The sequence below is a fragment of the Sus scrofa genome, chromosome 1, assembly GCF_054392235.1.
Source record: "Sus scrofa isolate SSC_HxYL_T2T_F1_AM1 chromosome 1, Sscrofa_HxYL_maternal_Yorkshire_Landrace_v2.0, whole genome shotgun sequence".
NCBI classification, from domain to species: Eukaryota; Metazoa; Chordata; class Mammalia; order Artiodactyla; family Suidae; genus Sus; species Sus scrofa.
This window is the reverse complement of record NC_139383.1, coordinates 270889365-270910141: the sequence shown is the minus strand read 5'-3', so window position 1 is coordinate 270910141 and position 20777 is coordinate 270889365. Positions and strand designations below refer to the sequence as shown.

The window sequence follows — 20777 nt, the reverse complement described above, 5'->3', positions numbered from 1 at the left end:
ACCCACATCCTCATAGATCTTGTTGGGTTCATTACCACTGAGCCACAATGGGAACTCCTGGAAAAATGCTTGTTCTGAATATCCATTCATTTGGTGTCTGGCATTAGAATGTGCTCAACAAATGTTGGAGGTGTTTGATTAACATTTTATACTGGAAGGGTAAAGACAGACATGGGGTGAGCGTTCACCTTAACTCCCCAAGAGCTGTGCAAATTACCTCCCCTCTCAACCTCTTTATCTTTTGTAAACTGAAGAGAACAAATCTGTCTTGTATAACAGTGGATGGTATGTGAAATGTAGTAGGATTACTTTGAACTCAAAACACTTCTTAATAATTTTTTGTTCCATTAAAGCTTTGGATAAAACAAAAATAGTTATCCATCATTACTTTGGAGGCATTGGAATCTTAGAGTTGCTGGAGTTCTCAGCTCAGGGTCAGAAACTATCTCTACTAGCTCCTGACTTGGAACCATGTGTGGTCTTTTACCTGGAGCCATTACCTGAGTCCAAGCACCATGCCTGACATGTAATATGAGCTTAATATTTGTAAATGAATATATGAAAGCAGCTCCAGGTATCAATTCTGATTAAGACTCTCCATTGGGTGAAGGCCTTTTGGGTCCTCTGGGGGGGGGGTCATCTCTTACTCCTCCTAAGCTATTTCAGAACAGTAACTTGATCCTTACTGCCCCATTTTGGCTGGAAGAAGTACTGGGCATTATCCAGAGGATCCTCCAACCGGGCTTTCCTACTGGAATCTGTAGTTGGTCATTCTCAACCCTGCCTACTCATTGGAAATAAGTATATAAATAAGAACATCTTAGGGGTGAGTCCAGGGTATTGGAATCTTTTAAAAACTCTGCAGGGATTGAGTGCTCCTGCCCTAGAAGTTATGGTTCAGTCTTGCTAGGTTGGACCCTGGGATTTCTTTGGGCAGTTTCTAAGCATCCCTGGGAACATATGCAATGGGAGTTTGGCTCAGACAGCTTCTCATCTTCTCAGCTGAGCTAGACAGATCATAGTGAAGCTATAGGAATAGTCTTAATTTGGATTTTGGGGTCTCAGGAATGTCAACAGATTCATAAGCCTTCATCAACTCAATGGGCTTATCCTGGAGGGGAAGGGAAGGGCTGAAAGGATCCTGAGTTGAAGGGATGTGTCTTTAGGGCCCAAATCTACAGCTGGGTGTAGAAGCAGCCTTTCTTGTTTCTTTAGAGCTTTAGATAAAAACAATTTCTTGAACCTTGTGGGATCTTATACAACAGACAGCCAAGGCCATGAAAAACATCCAGGTCTACTTGATTAGTTTCAGAAAGGGAAGCTAAATCTGTAGCAGTAAGTCCAAGGGGCTAGTTGTTACTGGCCTTGAACTGAGGCTGTTTCACAGGAGTGAAGCCTTGGGGCTTTAGACACCAGTGTGGGTAGAAGTGGGAAGGAGGGAGGCTTTGATGGGAAGAAGGCTCTGCATCTCAGGAGAAGCCCAAAGGCACATGATCAACTTAGAGAGATTGGCCAAGTTGGTTTTCAGGGGTCTCTGACATTCAAGCCAAAATGGAGCTAGTTTGGCCAAGATCCAGGCTCTTCTATACTAGTATGGCACATGGACGCAAGGTTTGGGCCAAAATATAACCAGCTGGTTGTGGCTGCCTAGACACTGCATTGAGAAGCATTCTGAAGTCATATCTGGCTTGATTCATGAGGTTGGCAGTGACGGATCAGAGAGAAAGGAGTGGCTTATCAAAAAAATGGCCAGAAGATAGTGTGGGGGAAGATTAGGAAGCAAGACAAGCTTTGGGGGAGACAGTACTGAGGCCCAACTGTGCAGGATCTTGAGGGCAAGGTTGGAGAATTTGGATTTGAAAATTTTTGATCCTGAGAAATTCTGTTGTGCCTTCTTAACAGAGGGATAATGTAGCAGGGCTGAAGTTTTGTAAATATCTTTGCCTGCAGTAAGGAAGGTAGCCCAGAAGAGGTGGTTGTGACACTTCATGGAGAATAAGGGGGCTTTTGCAATCTAAGGTCCAAGCATGAGATAACACTTGTTCCAACAAGATGTGAGTATCTCCCATAAACCGGGAATTGGGTTTGGTCTATGTCGACACAGGGTCAGATGGTCACAGCTACTTTCCTTGAAGGAGATTGGATTTTGGAGTGGGTGTCTTAGGAAGGTTCTGTGTATCAGAATTCTCCAGAGAAATAGAACTTATAGGACATATTCAGACATACGGCAAGAGATTGATTATGAGGGACTGGCTCAGGCAATGACGGAGGCTAAGTCTTATGATTTGCTGTCGGCAAACTGGAAGCCTGAGGAAGTTGGTTGGGAATCTAGTCCACACTCTAAGGCCAGAGACCCAAGAGGGCCAGTGGTGAAAGTCCTAGTTCAAGTCCAAAGGCCAGAGAACCAGGAGCACTGATGCTGGAACACAAGAGAATATGGATGCTCAAGTAGCCCAGCTCAAGCAACGAACAAATTCACCCTTCTTCTGCCTTTTTGTTTTATTCATGTTGTCAACAGATTGGATGATGCTCAGCTGCCTTGGTGAGTGCCATCGTTACTCAGTCTACCCATTCTGATGTTAATCTCTTCCAGGATGCTGTCACAGACACACTAGAAATAATGTCTTATAGGCTCTCCCAGTGTCTCTTAGTCCAGTCAAGTCAACCCATAAAATTAACCATCACATCCTATTGTCGTATGTTGTTTACCCCAGAAGATTTTGTAATGGGTATCTTGACCTCACCCTTTCTTCCTGAATGAGGAATGAGAGGAAAGCTAGTTTTACAGAACTCTGGTCAATAATAGGAGCAGCTTTAATACAAGAGTAACCCTTTATTGAGTCTTGTTTTAGTGCCAGACAGACACTGTGTATGTATGTCTCATAAATTTTTCTATTTTAAACTCACAAAGACCAAAGGACTTAGGATTATGTTATTCTCATTTTGCTGCTGATGAAACCTCATTATGTTTCAGGGACGGTAGGTAGCTTGCCTAAGTCCTCACAGCTAGTAAGCAGCAGATGGGGCTCAATGGACAGTCTAGCCCACAGTGCTTTCACCTGACACCACCTCACTCCTGTCTCCACCATCAGCCACTCCGGGGTCCCCCTTTGGCAGCATTAAATATACCCGCAGGCTTTCTGGTTCCATAGGGGTACTGGGCTCTGATTGTTTCTCGTTAGCAGTTGTCTTCCCTGGCCCTGCGGGCACTTGGTTACATAATACCTGAAAATATTAAATTAGTTTTCCTTTACAGGAAATTATATTCCATTAGGGCCACTGACATAGCTATTTTGAGACCTCCAAGAGAGCTGTGTGCTTTTTGGAAATGTCTGACAAGTCCGATTGCTATCAGGCAAGGAGCTCTCCAAAGGCCTTGTTGCTGGTTGAGTAATTAGACATTAAGTGGCTTTAATAATAGGCATAGAAGGTCCAGACAGGAGGATTCCACTTGTGATCATCAGCTCTGCCTTGGGTCCCACTTCTGGCAGAGAAAATGAAGGGGACGGAAGCACGCGGTGATCTTCAGAAACCTGTGACGTCACTTCCTATCACTTGGCCTATCACTCAGCACAGGTAGGAAACTTGCTCCAGGGAAGAGAATCAGCCTTCCTCTGGGGGGCGCTGTTGTAGTCAGTTGCATCAAGATACTGCTCTGCTTGAGTCGTGCACCTGCTCAAATACCTTCTCAAAACGCAGGGCAAAGTCTACCTGGGTTTGACATCAAAATCCTTCAAGATTTGGCTTACATTTATTTTTTCAGAATGCGTCTTTACCTAGAGCTAGTGGCCTTCATAATTTCCTGTTTCTCCCCACATTTGTGTCATAATCTGTCACCCTCATGACCTTGTCTGTTATGCTTCTTCCATCAAGAAAGCCTTCCATCTCCACATTTTCAAATCCCACCTAGAGTTTAAGCCTCAGCTTCAAGACCACCTCTTCCAGGAAACTTATCCTAAATCACCTTGCCAAAGAATTCTCTCACTCTCCTTTGCGTAGTCACAGAGCTTTTCAGCTTGTAATCTAATCATTTTATTTCCTCTCACTTTGTATTAGAATTATCTTATACAAATCTCCTCTCTCTTGCTATACAGTAAATTCTTCAAATGGAAGGAATATGTTTAACCTCTCTGTCAAGATTCCCTGGCTTCTCTTATAAAGCCTTGTATGCAGCAGGCATTTAACAAATACATGCTTTACATATCTATCACTTTGGTGATAACTAGAGACTGAGGTTCCATGGCCATCAGTCCATTTAGTCTTCCACCAGTGGCACTTACGAACACCCTCAAACCTTTCTTTACCCTTACAAATGATATTTCTAGCATCATAATAGAATTGATGAAGGTGGGGAGAAGGGTTATGAGATGTTAGGATCCAGGATATGGATGTAATTTGAGCACAAGTCTCAACACACAGATGGATAGGCAGGCACCTTAAGACTGGATCCCAGTTTCCCAAAGGGAGGGTGCATTTCTAAGTTCAGATGGATTGGATATTTGATATGTGGGAAAGGGCACTGAAATTATGTGATGGTGTGAGTTTCACCTGCTCCATTTCCTAAGGCACTAGCCCAACGTCCCAGCCTCATCTCCCACCACCTGCCCTGTGATCTAGAAGCACCAAACCACGCACCAATCCTGCAGCACACAATGGGAGGCCCAGGACTCTCACTCCCTGGCTCTTGTTCCCCCTCCAGGTTGAACCCAATGAAAGACAAACACGAAGATCAGGTAGGAAATAAAACCAATGTCAGATTCACTGACGATTCAGCTGCATTTGGAACTTCTTGCCTGATTCTGGACTGTGCAACTCACCCACCCTGGAACAAATGGATGAGCTGGCACAGCAAATACAGGCCTGTTGTAGGAGCAGCACCCATCACTCCTGGGCAGACGCAGATGGAGGGAGCCCCAAGAAAGAGATCTTTACTTATGCTTGGAAGACACAGTTCTTGCTTGTTCTTTCACATGTATGGCCTTTGGGCAACAGAACAGGTCACCCTCAGTCTCGCAAACCCAACCCTTTACTCCTTCGTGGGGAGAGAGGAAGCGGGGAGGGGAGAGTGGAACCCAGAGTGTGCCCAGCTCTCCTTCCAGAAAAGGACTAGCAAACTCTGCTTCTCCATAGATTGGCCATAGCAGAGCTTCCAGTGATTTCCCCTGACATATGTTGTGTCCATCTGTTGTTGTTGTGCCTGTGCCGTTGCCCAGGCTGGTCCTTGTTCCCAGAGTGTCCCTCTCTTTTATTTCCACCTGACCAGGTCTTACTCCAATGCTGCTTTGTCCCCAAGTCTTCCCAGAGCTTTCCATTCTTCCCAGGGGATACTCAGCAACCTGCTCCACCTTCCCTTATCCCAGCCCTTACAGCCTCCTACTCATGTTCTTGAGACACATGATGTGTCTCTCTTCCCTCTCCCCATTCTTACCTCTGCTCCCTGGGCTGCACAAAGGACTGCCCCTGTAACTCCAGTGCCCACCCTGAGCCTGACAAAGGGTCTGTGCTCATGAACGATGTTTGGATTTGCCCATAGAACTGGCTGTCCTGTGGCACAGGGCCAAGAGCTGGGATGCGTTGCCCTGCGCCAAACATACCCCCCAACTGCTGATGAGAACGAGGCCCTTTGTCGGCTTTCCGAGTCTCCACGTGGAGGCTCTGGAGAATGTGAGGCTGAAGTTATTTCTCAGCAGCCTACCCAGGAGCTTCTAGGGCTTTGCTCAAGGCTGAATCTCCTCCAGCAAACCGCCACCCTTTTCCTCCCGCAGGTTAAGCAATCCAGAGAGTGACCCCATGTCCTCCCAGGAGCAAGTCTGCTGCTGCAGCCTTCAAGCATGTGTTTGCCCCCTAATAACGCTGGCAGTGGTGAGTGTCTTTAATTGGGATGTTCTGTAACGGGGGTTCAGGCTTGGGATCTCTTGTAAAATTCTTGGTGTGAAACAAATATCCAAAAAGGCTGGTTTCCATCTCTCTTAAGGTGGAAAAGGGGCATAATGTTTTCTTTCTTTCTTTCTTTTTTCTTTTTATAGCCATACCTATGGTGTATGGAAGTTCCCAGGCTAGGTGTTGAATCAGAGCTGCAGCTGCCACCTACACCACAGCCACAGCAACACCAGATATGAGCCATAGTGCAGTGACCCACACTGCAGCTTGTGGCAACACTGGATCCTTAACCCACTGGGTGAGGCCACTGGGTGAGGCCAGGGATCAAACTTGCATCCTCACAGCCACTATATTGGGTTCTTAACCCATTGATCCATAAGGGAAGCTCCATGGGGGGCATAATCTTAACTCATCCTCATGACAACCCTGGAGAGTGTTGTTGTTATTGTCATTACCATGTTTCGATTGCCGGGTTTAAGCTGATGAAAATAAAAAGTATATATATATGCTTTAAGGTCCATGGAAAAGAAAAGATGTTTATCCAGTGTTTAGGAAACCAAAGTTTGTATTTGACGATGTGTGGGAAATGCCCAGCTCAGCTCACAGCAAGCAGATACGCAATACATGGTAGCCATTGTTATTATCATTATCATCAGAGAGGGGGAGTGATTCATTCAAGGTCACACAGCTGGTTAATGACAGAGCTGGACCTGGAATTCACGCCTGGACTTTTAGGCTTTGGGTCTATTGCCTTTTTCTTGCCCTCCCCCTCTGCCTGTGGATCTGTGTGTACGACCTTCTAGAACCCTTTTAGGTCCTGGCCAGACTCATTTACCACTCAGCAAAAAAATGAGAGGGGAAAAAAAAAAAACCTCTTCTACCACGATGCAGGGAAAAAATTACCCTTAATTACTGGGGCTTCTCTACAATTATAGGACGTGCATTTGAACTCTGAAGGGTCCTCTCCTGAGGATAACCTTTATTTGCCTGATTGCGTCTGTTCAGTTAATTCTGGCTAATTACTATTTTCTTCCTATTAGATTCTAATTATATACAGTATTTTCATTATAAAGCGTAATGTTTCCCAGAGAACCATGTCAATTATACAGGCAATATTACCGGAGGTCTAGTTTACCTCATTAAGCCCAAGCAATGAAGCCATGCATCTGATTAAAGCTGTGGTTTTGGGGGTGGACGTTAACTATATGCGGGTACCAGTGACTTTCACCTAGAACTTGCTGGCTGCGGAGAGGGGCAGGGTGCTGCGGAGAAGCCCCGCGAGGGAAGCAGGGTCCATTTGGTTATCGCTGGTTTTCTTCCAGAAACCCCAGCACTGGTCCACAGCGTCCTTGGTGTTGGTGTATTTATGTTCACAGTTTTGTTTATTTCTGAGAACCTGGTGATTTTAGTTTGGCTGAGGCAGGGTTATGCTGTGGTACAAAAGCCAGCCTTACCCTCAATTCAAAGGCTTCCGGTCACCCTGCCCCCCACTTGGCCACCTCCACTTCTCAGTAAGCTAACAACCTAGCATCTTTCTTCACTCCTGACTCACCCATCCACCCACTGTCTCATATCCCTCTTTGTATGTCTAGTTGACATCTTACCCTTCTTGTGTCCAAAACAGAATACTTGGCTTCTGCCCTCCCTGAACCCTGATCCCAGTCCGCCTTGTATCACAGCCATCTCAGTAAGTGCCATAACCATCCACTCAGATGCTCAAGCAAACTGCCAAGAGGTCCTTCTGACTCCTTTCTTTCCATTGTCTCTACCAACGAATCCATGAGAATGTCCCATGAATTCTAGGTCCCAGCTACATCCTGGGTCCATCCTCTTCCTCCCATCTCCACTGCTACCTCCGGTCCAGGCCATCCTTGTCCCTACTATATAAAGGCCTCCTAATTGGCATCATGTTTCCTTCCCTCCCTGCACCTGTATCCTGTGTCCTCACAGTAAACTGAGGTGATTTATCCAAAAAACCAACACAAAAGCAAGTCAGCCCATGTTATTCTCTTGCTTAGAACACTTAGATCTTTTGTATTTTGCATTAAAGCCAAATTTTGTTCCATGTCTATAAGACAGTCCACAATTGCTCTCTTACCTACTTATTCGAGAAGTGTTTATTGAGGGCCTACTAAGTGCCAGGTGCTGTTCTTGTCCAAATGGTTCCTGTTTGTGTGGGAATAAAATAGATAAAAATCACCCTCATGTGTACCTCTTTTTTCATATCATGGTAATAGTCCTTAATATTTCATATGTTTGTCTTATCCATCTAGATTGTCTAAGAGGTCCAGGTCCATCTCTGTTCCCAACACTCCTGACCAAGTCCTGAAAGCATCTCAAGAAATATGAGCCATTTTGCTATGATTTAACACTTGGGCAGGAGTTGGAAAACAAAGTTGATTAAAAATACACTTTTATTGGATTCTAAAGGAATTAATAAAATCCTCCCTTTGGGGATTAATAAAAGAAGATTTTTTAATATTAGCTTTATTTTTTCTACTTTATAAAAGTATTTTAATCAACATTCTATGCTTTAAAGGATGGACTCAAGCTATGTCTCTACCGGGGTGGGGAGGGGAATGGGGATTTTGTCAGCTCATTTGTAAATGAGTCATTTTTTTTTTTTTTTCCTTTTTAGGGCTGCACCCGTGGCATAGAAGGTTTCCAGGCTAGGGGTCATATTGGAGCTACAGCTGCCAGCCTACACCACAGCCACAGCAATGCAGGATCCAAGCCATGTCATATCTGTAACCTACATCACATCTCACGGCAACGTCAGATCCTTAATCCACTGAACAAGGCAGGGATTGAACCTGCATCCTCATGGATACTAGTTGGGTTAGCTAACCTTTGAGCCAAAGGGAACTCCAAGTCACATTTTTTTATATTGGCTGCCTTGTCTGAAATAAATATTGTCAATATTATTTCTCTAATAAAAATCCAATAAAACTGTGAAATTCAAGCAAAAGGGGAAATAGCGTTTCTTGAGCATTTCATCATCTAGGAGTTAATGTTTTGTACCAATCATAGGCCATGATAGTACTTCTTTTGTTCAGGGAAGTTGAGTACATTGTCTAAAGTGCTTAGGACGTTAGTTGTAATGAGACTGACTGTGTGGCTCTGGAGCCGGGGTGCTTGGGTTCAGATTCAGGGTCCTCCATTTATTTGTTGTGAATGACCTTGAGGTCAACCTGTGGTTCATGTTTTCCATTTATAAAATGAAGATAGTAACAGTTCCCAGTACCTAGGGTTGTTTTAAGTATTAAATGAGTGGAGTTCCCGTGTGGTTCAGCGGGTTACGAACCTGACTAGTATCCATGAAGATATGGGCTCAATCCCTGCTCTAGCTCAATGGATTAAGGATCCAGTGTTGTCATGAGTTGTGGTGTAGGTTGCAGATGGGACTGGGATCCGGTGTTGCTGTGGCTGTGGTGTAGGCCTCAAATACAGCTCTGATTTGACCCCTAGCCTGGAAACTTCCGTATGCTGCAGGCATGACCCTAAAAAGCAAACAAAAAAACAAAAACAATCAACAACCCCCCCAAAAAAGTAAAAAACCAAAACAAACAAAAAAAACAAACAAAACAAAGAATTAAATGAGTGGACCCACTTACATTCGTGCCTGGCATATTTGTGCTTCCTTAAATGCTGGCTGTTATTATCTGGATCTGAATGTAGACTAGTCTTATTCTAAACTACCATTCTTGGAGTTCCCGTTGTGGTGAAGTGGTTAACGAATCTGACTAGGAACCATGAGGTTGCGGGTTTGGTCCCTGCCCTTGCTCAGTGGGTTAATGATCCGGCGTTGCCGTGAGCTGTGGTGTAGGTTGCAGACATGGCTTGGATCTGGCATTGTTGTGGCTCTGGGGTAGGCCAGCAGCTACAGCTCCAATTAGACCCCTAGCCTGGGAACCTCCATATGCGGCAGGAGCGGCCCAAGAAATGGCAAACAGACACACACACACACACAAAAACAAAAAAGAAACAAAACAACTACCATTCTTGTCCTCAATAAATACTATCAGTGGCATCTATACCATTCATTAAGTAATTTTATTCTGTAGTTAATAACTCATTTCCTAATCCTACCATGAAAACTGTAATACCCACATTTTCTGTCTTAATGTACTGGCAATTAAAACCAAGGATCCCTAAAGTCACTTGTCCAAAGTCAAGAAGCAGGTAAGTGGCAGCTCCAGAAGTCACACCTAGGTTTGCCTGGCCCCGCAGCTCATACCCTTTGGAGAGGTTAAAATATCTTGTAAACTTCAAAATGTAACATATTGTATGTGTGGAAAGTGCTGTAGACTTAACTGTGTCTGCTGCAAATTCCTACGTTGGAGCCCTAACCTCCAATGTGTCTGCCTTTGGAGGTGGTGCCTTTAAGGAGGTGCTTACATTTAAAGGAGGCCAGTAGGTGGGACCCTGATCCAATGTGAATGGTGTCTTTATAAGAAGAGGAGGAGACCCCTAGGGATGTTCACACACAGAGAAGAGGCCACATGAGGACACAGTAAGAAGACAGCTGTCTACAAGCCTCAGGACACACCAGACCTGCCGACACCTTCTTCTTGACCTTCCAGCTTCCAGAACTGCGAGAAAATCCATGTCTGCTGTTTAAGACCCCCAGTCTATGCCATTCTGTCATGGCAGCCCTCACTGACTAATGCAGAAGGGGGCACTGTTAGAAAAATATGGGAAGAGATGTCAGGTGATCTGTATCTCCTTTATCAGGGAGTGCTTACTTCCATACGGGGCTCTCAGAAGGAGCTTGATAAAGGCAAAGACCTGCATCTAGAAAAGGTCCTTCCTTTTCTTTTCTTTCTTTTTCTTTTTTTCCTTTTAGGGCTATACCCATGGCATATGGAAATTCTCTAGTTAGGGGTTGAATCAGAGTTGCAGCCTCTGGCCAACACCACAGCCACCGCAATGCAGGATCTGAGCCACATCTGTGACCTACAGCTTGCAGCAATGCTGGATCCTTAGCCCACTGAATGAGGCCAGGGATCAAACCTGCATCCTCATGGATACTAGTCAGGTTCTTAACCTGCTGAGCCACAGTGGGAACTCCCAAGGTCCTTCTTTTTCGGGATTAAGGAGGGTGCCCCAGTGTGGGCTCCCATGGTGTCCTAGCTCCCCATCTTTCCTTGAATACCCTGCATGTCCCTGGGCTGCCTTCCCCAATGGACTGGGTGATCTATGAATACTGGAGCCATGTGTGCTTTTTGTCCAGCACAGGCATAGCACACGAGAGCACATGGCTGCATGTCTGTAAAGCAGTGAAGTCATGGGGCATCTTCCAGCTCTATGGACCTCTTCTCTAAGGAGCTTCCCTGGGCCAGGAAAGATTCTCAGGGGCAGGAGTGGGTTTTATGCAGCAGCCCTGCTGGGTCCCTGCCAGGGCACCTGGAGCCAATGAGTCTGTGATGTGCAGGTTGTTGATAAGAGCATTAAGGGATGTTACCTGATGTATAGAAGATATGGGGCAGGCTGCCAGCCTTGTGCTTCTATCTCCATTATCTTGGTGAGATCTGAGGTTCAAGGCAGGCCTGGGAGATGAAGAGTTAGACTGGAGCCTGCAAGTGGTGCCTGATCCTCCTGGTCCGGCTTTTCTGTGGGGGGACACACCTTCCAGAGGAAGAGCAGTCTGTGGCCTCGTACAGCAAGGATGCTGAGCCTGGGCACAGCTCCCCACCTTGCCAAGTCCAGTTTGCAGCTTGAGTCAGGCTGAGAGATAGAACTAATTTGTTACAGTGAAGAAAGGGTTAAAGAGGAAAAATGCAGACTTTTTTTCCCTTGAAAATATAGAGTGGGTTCAAGGTTATTGCTCTAAAATCCCCCTCAATGTATTCCATTTGTTTTCTTGAATGGAATAATCTTCCATGATTTTAACGTTCTCCAGAATCGAGCCCCATTCTGAGTATGTTGCAAGTGAAAAAATGGAAGAAGCATTGAGAGCCATTGAACTAATAGGTCAGACACCATAGAATTATTTCATGGGCTCCTTCAAGGTTTTTTTCTCTCGAATAATACCATCCTGGAGTCCTTAAAATCTTCTCTTTTTTTGAACTGGTTTGTTCTCAGAAACTTATCCTAGGTGATGAGAATCCTGACAGGTGAGTGCCAACAGCAAGCTTGATGGCCTGGCCCCACTCCCCAGCATGGCCATTTTGCAGGTGCATGTCTTTGGGCTGGTCCCTCATTCTGCCTAAACCTGAGTTTCCACACTGGTGAAGTGAAGAGCTTGGTCTAGAATAATGACATTCTCTGCCTCTATGAGTTTGAAGCAGAGATGCCTGGATGTCACATCTGGATTGTACATCTCCTCGCTCTAAACCTTGAGCATCTGGCAAAATCAAGTCATCCTTCCTGAGATGACAGAGGTCAGAACAGAGGCAGATTCACCTGCGTGGTGCTATGATAAAGCAGGTATTCAGGGTGCATGTGAGGAGCATTCTGGCACCACGTTGGTTGTGGCCAGCACCTGGACCAGCTCTGGAGATATGAGGTCTGGTCCTGGCGCCACCATTTGGAACCAACCTTGTTCATGATATTGATCTGTAGCCAATAGGATGCAGGCTATCACCATGTCCTCTGCTTCTAGACTCTTAAAACCTTGTATGATTCTCCATGTTTTCCTCTTCTCTTCTCCCCTCCCCTCCCATCGAATCTCCTCCCCTTCCCTTTCTTTCTCCCCTCCCCCACACTTTCTTCTTGCTCATCAACCAGATGAAGAGAATCCATCCGAAGACTCCATGGTCCCAGGTTATGGCCAAGGCACTAGGCGAAAGGAGCCCAGGTTCCTGGATGGTTCTGTGAGCAAAGCTGATGCTGCCAAGACCCTCTCTCCCATCCCCATTAAGCCACTGCTATTTGGGTGTTGCCACTAACACACTGGAGTATTGTGTTTTGTGCCTGTCACCCTTGAGAAGAGGTCATCTCTTTCCTTGCATCACAAACAACACATGGGTCTGCCTCTGACCCAGGGTTCTATGGGAACAGAGGTTTGGCCTGGAGGAGGTGTTCTAGACTTGAAGCAGCAGGAACTTGGGGTCACATGACTCAGGATAGAATCCTAGTGCCTCCAAGAACACGAGTTTTGTCATTTCAAGTAAGTAGTTTACCCCTGCTTCTTGTCTCAATGAAGGATACTACTTGTCATACCAGTTTCTGGAGGTTTCACTCCCAGAGGGTCCTCTTCTCTCACCTTTGCTGGGCGACATCTACAGAAATTCTGTTCTTCTCCTTGTTAACCCTCATTGCCTCTCTGGTACCTTGTTTTGATGTGATGCTAATGGGAGATTCTGTTGCAGAAATTTTGAGAAAGTAAGGACCAGATTTTTTCAATTCAGTCTTCTTATCCTCACCTCCCAGTGGAGTGCCTGGAACACCTTAGATATAAAACAAATCCAACTTATTATTTTTTTTTCTTTTTACAGCCACATCTATGGCATATGGAAGTTCCCAGACCAGAGGTAGATTTGGAGCTGCAGCTGTGGCCTATGCCGCAGCTATGGCAACCCTGATCCGAGCTGCATCTGCAACCTACACCACAGCTCGCAGCAATGCTGGACCCTTAACCCACTGAGCAAGGCCAGGGATTGATCTTGCATCCTCACAGAGACAACATCTGCTAAACCACAACTAAAACTCCTAAAATAGATAACAGTTGATTGCATGAATATTTAAATATTTAAATGAATTTAACATCTTTGGGCCTCGGTGTTATCAGCTATAGGTTGGGCATAATACAAACTGTATCCTGGAATTTGGTAAAGATAAATTGAGATCATATATACAAGGCCTAACATAGCTTAGCACCTGGCATGTGACAGTACTGCAGTGCTAGTTCTCTGTTGCCTTGATGGATAGGGACTTGACCAGGCTGAGAACAGGGAAAAGAGCTATTGTGGTGGAGGGAACAGCATTGTGCAAAGGCAAAGCGGAGGCATGGAGGCTGGCTAGGGAGGAAGCAACCACTCTGTGCCCAAGTGTCTTATGTATTTAGGGCACAAGAACTGGAAATATGTCATAACTTATGTTACCAAGAAGTGATGAGATTACAAACAGTTAGCAAATAAAGGACACACCCCCATTAATATAAATTCACGTGAGGAAGACCTATGATTGTGGAGAAGGCCTACAGGGGATGGCAAGTTACACTGAGCATTATCAAATTCATGTTGCTGAAGAGCAGGAGGCAATCCATTCCACGTCAGAGTTAGAGCTGGGCAAATGGATGGGGGGCTGGAAAAAAGGGGGGAAAACCCCAGAAAGAGTGGCATTTCTGTTGGGGTTGAAGAGGTGATCAGGCAGTGTCGGCCCCTATCATTAGGGATCTCGATGCCGGTGAAAATGCTTGGACCTGATCTAGGCTGTACTATGTGAGGAAGAGAGAGCTGTAAAGAGCCTAAGTGCAGTGAGTATCCGAGGGTCATCCTTTTTGCCTGAAGGAGGCAGGGGGCTAGATCAGATGACCTCTAGATGTTTCTTCCAACCACAGGGCTCTGTGGTAGTCGTAAGACAGATAGAGGGAAACAAAAACCAGGGACCTTGGCCTGGATTTTTCTCCCTCATAAATCTCCTCCACTGCCGGGCATCATCTCTCTGTCCACAGATTAATCTTCTCTGGCTTCCTGCAGGAACAGGAGGACCTATTGACCCCATCCTGTTCTCCGGACTGCGAATGAGAAATGGGGTGCTCAGACGGGCAAAGGCCTAGGCGTGGGCAGAGGGCAGCTGAGCCCGAGGCATGAGACCCCCTGGGAAAGCAAAGGAAGTGGGTAGGAGATGCTGTTCTGAAAGCCTCTCCCGGGGACTGTGCCAAGGGTCTACACCAGAGTAGGAATTGTGGCCTGTCCTTTGGCCTCAGTGTCTTTGACCTAAGATGGGCAAATGTTGGAGGAGATCTCAAGCTCCTTTTTTTTTTAAATTAAGGTATAGTTGATTTACAATATTGTGTCAATTTCTGCTGTACTCAGTCATACACACACACACACACGTATATATTCTGTAATAGTAAACTCATATCAGATCATTTCCCAATGCAAATAGTAACCTGAACTAAAGGTGATTTTTTTTTTTTTGTTTTTGTTATTCTTTTTTCTTGGTTCCTTCTTTCACTCCATTGGTGTCTCAGATATGAGGTCCTGTGGTTGAATGGAATGAGCAGGCCCTTTAAACGGAAATCCTGTTCTCTGGCTTCAGCCTGTAGGCGCCCTGTGCCTCAGTTTCCTGATGTGTAAAATGGGAATAAGCACAGTGCCTGCCTTAAATAGTTACAGTGCATATTGATGTTCCTAGAATCTGACCAGGCTCACGGTTAATACAGAAGAAGTGTTAACTCTTATTACTGATTTCATTATTTATTAGAAAACAAGGATGAAAATGCCTGTCCCCCTGAGTTGCTGGGGCTGATTGATTCATTCATCTGTTCAACAAATATACGCAGAGCACCCATTAGGTGGCAGGCAGTGTACTGAGCACAGGGGGGAATATGTTAAAAACAAAATGACACCATTTCTCACTCTGGAGCTGACGGACTGGTGGGGGAGACAGATAGGAAACGTGCAAATGCACAAGCAGAAATGTACACGTTCGTAACAATCCTGAGAAGGAGAAGGGTGAGGGCTAGAGGGAATAGTAAGAGGTTCCCTGAGGCAGGGTGGTCACAGAAGCTTCTCTGGGGAGGCAGCCTTTGTGCTTGCGTATAAAGGATGGGTGGAAGGGACTGTTCCACGTACTCCTGGAAACATATGCAAAGACTCTCTAGGGAAACAAGGTGTGGCTCGTTGGAGGGTGTGGATAAGGTGGTGAGGTTAGCAGGGATCAGGTGGGGCAGAGGCTGAAGGTGACTCTGTGTATAAACTGCAAAAGCAATGGAGATGAATGTTTTTATAAACAGTAAAATCTATGCCCCATCACTTCCTATATTTTCTTTTAAATTTTGTTAAAATTATAGTTGATTTATAACGGTGTGTCAATTTCTGCTGTACAGCAAAGTGAGCCAGTCAGGCATATATCTCCATTCTTTATCTCATATTATCTTCCATCATGTTCTATCACAAATGATTGGATAGAGTTCCCGGTGCCGTACAGTAGGACCTCATTGCTTATCCATTCTCAATTTTCCAGCATAGAATAGTAGGAGTTGGAATTAACAGCGTGAGGGGCAGGTGAGGAATGCATTTTAGCCGCTTTGCTTCTGCAGTTGGCACTCGGAATGAAACAATTGCCTAAAAACTCCAAATACTAGGCCACAAAGTCTGTGTGTGTGTGATTTTAATTCCCAAAGTGATGTCTGGAGACCCTGCCATTGAATCCCACCTTCTGGATGTGCATTAGCTCTTTTCAACCCGGGTCTCCTCCTCAGTCCTAATGGGGCTGTTTCCTCCTCTTTGCTTAACGTGGCTGGTCTCTCAAAATGTGGTTCTGAGGAATCTCCAGTAAATGTGGATTCCTTTTTCCTCTTCTTTCCTCTGTGGCTTAAGCTTCACTGTCTGGTGCCTCTGATGGTGGCAGTCTGCATCGGAGAGAGGCAGCAAACATTCATCGCCGGCTGCTCATCAATATGTGTCCTGCCCACCACACAATCCTGGAGCACCTGTTGGGTTCTGACTGCTCCAAAAATTTCGTGGTTCAAGCCACCCAGACCTCCTCCATCCAGTCCAAAAATCTATCAAACACACATACCTTCTTTTAATTCTGATCAAGTGAGCAAAAGGGAAAAGAAGTAGGGCTCCATCCAAACGACTCATGAAAAATATGTATGTTCTTTAAAGGAAGACAGCATACAAATGGGGTATATATTTTTTTCCGAAAGGGAGGGGAAAAAAAAAAACCACGTAGGCTTTTAAACAGAAGGCTTTAAGCAGGGAGTGAGAAGGGGAAAATATGTCTCTTAAATGCATTCAGTGCCATTGCCACAAGGCTGCCGAGCTAGGATTGTTTATTAGGAGATAAGATAGTGAAAAATGTATTTTGCAGAAAGAAAATAGTAAAGTCAGGTCTGAGGCAGATAAGAAGCCAAATTTCTATTTTATGCTCAATTGAGTGACTCAGTTACATTATCTGGGAAGCAGGGGTGAAATAACACCCTTTGGAAATGGAGGCCTGGGTTGCTCTGGGTCTCCTCCCAGCCTTGGCCAAGCTGATTCCAGCCCAGCTGGGACCCTGTTTCCTCCGATCTGTACATTTGTAGGCTGGGGACGAGGGGGAGAAAGGTTCTGCTCTTTCTCTTCAGCTCTTTTTTTTTTTTCTCCATCTTATTATATCAGTGTTTCATTTCAGCTTCATACCTCCTCTTCTGCTGCCAAAGGTGGGAAAATAAAAACATGCATGCTTGGCGGGTGGGGAGAAGTGGGCAGGGGGGTTGGGATTGGCGTATGCACACTGTGGTACACGGAATGATTGGCCATCAGGGACCTGCTGTATAGCACAGAGAACTCTACCCAAGATTCAGTGACAATCTTTGTGGGAAAAGAATCTGAAAGAGAATGGATGTGCAGACCACCTTCTTGTCCAGCAGAAATTAGTGCAACATTGTAAATCAGCTATACTTCAATAAAACTTTAAAAAGTGAAACACACATACACAGAAAGCCCCCAAACATGCATGTATATAAGATGAATCTCTGCAAAGGCCAGCAGATGTTAGTGCTACAAGAACTAACACTAACACTAGGGATACAGATCCTGGCTGTGAGCAGTACTTGATTTGGCAAGAACAAATATAGCACTCGAATGCTTTTTGAGGGAGATGTTTGCTCTCCAGTTCGCCAAAGATCTCACTGTGCCCTCCTTTTGTTAATGACAGGAAAGTTTATTTATTTATTTTTATTTGTTTTTAATTGAAGCATAGCTTATTTACAATGTCGTGTTCGTTTTTGATGTACAGCAAAGCAATTCAGTTATATATATGTGTATATATATTCTTTTTCATATTCTTCTCCATTATAGTTTGTTACAAGATATTGAATATAGTTGCCTGTGCTATACAGTAGGACCTTATTATTTATCTGTTTTATAAATAGTAGTGGTTTTTTTTTTGGCATGTGGAATTCCCAAGCTGCTGCAGTGACAACACCAGATCCTTAACCTGCTGCAGCACAAGGGAACTCCTATATATAGTAGCTTGTATCTGCTCCTACCAAACTCCTAATTTCTCTCTCCCCTTTAGTTTGTTTTCTGGGTCTGTGAGTCTGTTACTGTTTTGTAAATAAGTTCATTTGTATCATATTTTAGATTTCACATGTAAGTGATATGAAATATTTGTCTTTGATTTGCTTCACTTAGTATGATAATTTCTAGATCCATCCATGTTGCTGCAAAAGGCATTATTTCATCCTTTTTTTTGTGGTTGAGTTATATTCCGTTGTACATATGTATCACATCTTCTTTATCCATTCTCCTGTCAATGGACACCTAGGTTGTGTCCATGTCTTGGCTGTTGTAAATAGTGCTGCTATGAACAGAGGGATGCATCTTTCTTTTCTAACCACAGTTTTCTCCGGATACATCCTTGGGAATGGGATTGCTGGATCATATGGTTGTCATACTATCACTAATGCCTTTATAATTTGTGCCTGATTGTTTTACAGATTTTTATTATGTGCTTGGTCCTTGGAGGAATGTAAGACAATGTATTCCAGAATCTTCAGTTGCAAAGATGGGGGAACTTCCAGCCAGAGAAGCCAAGAGCCTTGCCTAAAGTCACACAGCTGAGTGGCCTCATTACAAACAGAACCCAGGATTCTGGACCCCACTCCTAATCATCCCTTATCCTTTCCTAAAGTTCCACCTGTGCATCTTTTCTTGCTTTAGAAATTCTTAATTTATTAGCCACTGGGAGGTTAGAGGGATTTGGAAAATGGAGATTAGTTGAATTCAAAAAATGTTCATTGGGCCAATAATCAGCCTACCAACTCATTCAGTTGCATAACAAGGAGAATAATGGCCCCCAAAGATGTCCACGTCCTAATTTTACACAAATGATTAAATTAAGGACCTTGAGTTGGAGAGATCGTCTGGGATTATCTGGGTGAGTTCAGTCTAATCACAGGCATCCTTTAAGTAAAGAAAAATTTAAGGTCAGATAGAGAAAGATGAGGTGATGCAAGAAGGGGCAGAGAGCTCTGACATTGCTGGTTTTAAAGGTAAAGGAAAGAGGCCAGAAGTCAAGGGGTGTAGACCATGTCTAGACGCTGGAAAAGACAAGGGCATGGTTTTTCACTTGGAGACTCAAGAAAGGAACAAAGCCCTGAAAAGTCTTCCATTTTCCCCAGTGAGACCCAAGTTGAACTTCTGATCCTTAGAAAGAATTGTAAGATACTAAAGTGGTATAGTTTTAAGCCACTAAGTTTGTAGAAAATTGTAAAAGCAATATGAAACTAATACTATATCATCAAAGTCCCAATAACACTCCACACCCCTGTTTATTTTCTCCTTTCTTTCCTTCAAAAAGAAGGAAAAGAAATCACTTGTAGCTAATTTTTAGGCTCATTTGAAGCTCCACTTTGAGATAAAATCAGCCCTAATAGTGAAGTATCTAGAGGAAAACTTCGAATACATTAAGCCATTGTAGTTCAGGGTACAGGGAGTGACACAGACATTTTGTTGTAGCCCTTCTACATTTTTCATCAAGAATGGATGCTCAGACAAAGGGAGTACTGTGCCAAAGTCACATAGGAAATTCATGTCAAAGTCAAAATGGAAATTCTGTCTTTTCAGCTTCTGGCCCAGTGTTTTTGTTTTTGTTTTTTTGGTTTTTTTTTTTTTTTTTTTTTTTTTTGTCTTTTTAGGGCCACAGCAGAACATATGGAAGTTCCCAGGCTAGGTATCCAATTGGAGCTATAGCCGCTGGCCTATGCCACAGAGACAGCAATGCCAGATCTGAGCTGCATCTGTGACCTACACCATAGCTCACGGCAATGTTGAATCCTTAACTCACTGAGCAAGACCAGGGAGTGAACGCTGGTCCTCATATATCCTAGTAGGGTTCATTACAGCTGAGCCATGCCAGGATCTCCCTGGCCCAGTGTTTTTAACATTCTCTGTATTTACTTTTGATTGATTGGTTTAAAATACCATCAGTCCAGAAACTGATATTTCATCATCTCACTTACCACAAAGACACTGTTGCCATTCAGAGAGAAAAAGATATTCTTTCCTTGGTCATTTGGCTATCCATGTGGACAAAAATCAGCCTTGAATCTTTTTTTTTTTTTTTTTACAAAAAATAGACAAATGTTAATTTGGGATAGATTATAGACCTCAATGAAAAAGGGAAAACAATAGAACTTCCAGAAGAAAACGTAGGAGAATATCCTCATGACTTTGAGGGTAGGTAAAGAATTCTTAAACAGGGCATAAAAAAATCACTAACCAGAAGTCCTTAACCAGTGGTTTAAGAATTCAGCTGCAGTGGCTTGGGTCACTGCAGAGCTATGGCTTCAGTCTCCAGTCTGGTGGCACAGTGGGTTAAAGGATCTAGAGTTTCTGCAGCTGTGGAGTAGATTGCAGCAGTGGCTCAGGTTCAATCCCTGGCCCAGGAAATTCCATATGCTGTGGGTGTGGGCCATAAAATTAAAAAAAAGAAAAAACCACACATACAACAGAACACTGACCATAAATAAAAAGAATGAGAAATAAAACTCATTGAAATTAAAAACGTTTTTTTATTGAAAAACACCAACAAGAGAGTGAAAGAAAAGTCACAGACTGTGAGAAGATATTTACAATACCTATACCTGAAAAGGGCTCATATTAGGAATATATAAAGAACTGTTCATCAATAGAAAAGACAAACCAATTAAAAACTGGCAAATACATAAACAGACATATGAATGGAACACAGAAGAAATGTCACAATGGCCAATAAGTATCTGAAAACTCAACATT

General features: G+C 44.1%; 1 long non-coding RNA gene across 3 annotated transcripts in view; it reads left to right on the top strand.

Annotated features, from left to right (window-relative positions):
* Positions 1 to 18772, top strand: part of LOC106507017 (uncharacterized) — a 446650-nt gene extending 427878 nt beyond the window's left edge. Inside the window, exons 1-3 of one of the 3 annotated variants that reach the window (XR_014826109.1) lie at positions 3464 to 3576; positions 5766 to 5862; positions 18479 to 18617. This is a non-coding gene — a long non-coding RNA (uncharacterized LOC106507017). Of the gene's footprint in view, positions 1 to 3463; positions 3577 to 5765; positions 5863 to 18478 lie in introns of those variants that run through there. The other 2 variants (XR_001302677.3, XR_014826110.1) reach the window with 2 other exon arrangements.
* The last annotated feature ends 2005 nt before the right edge of the window (positions 18773 to 20777 follow it).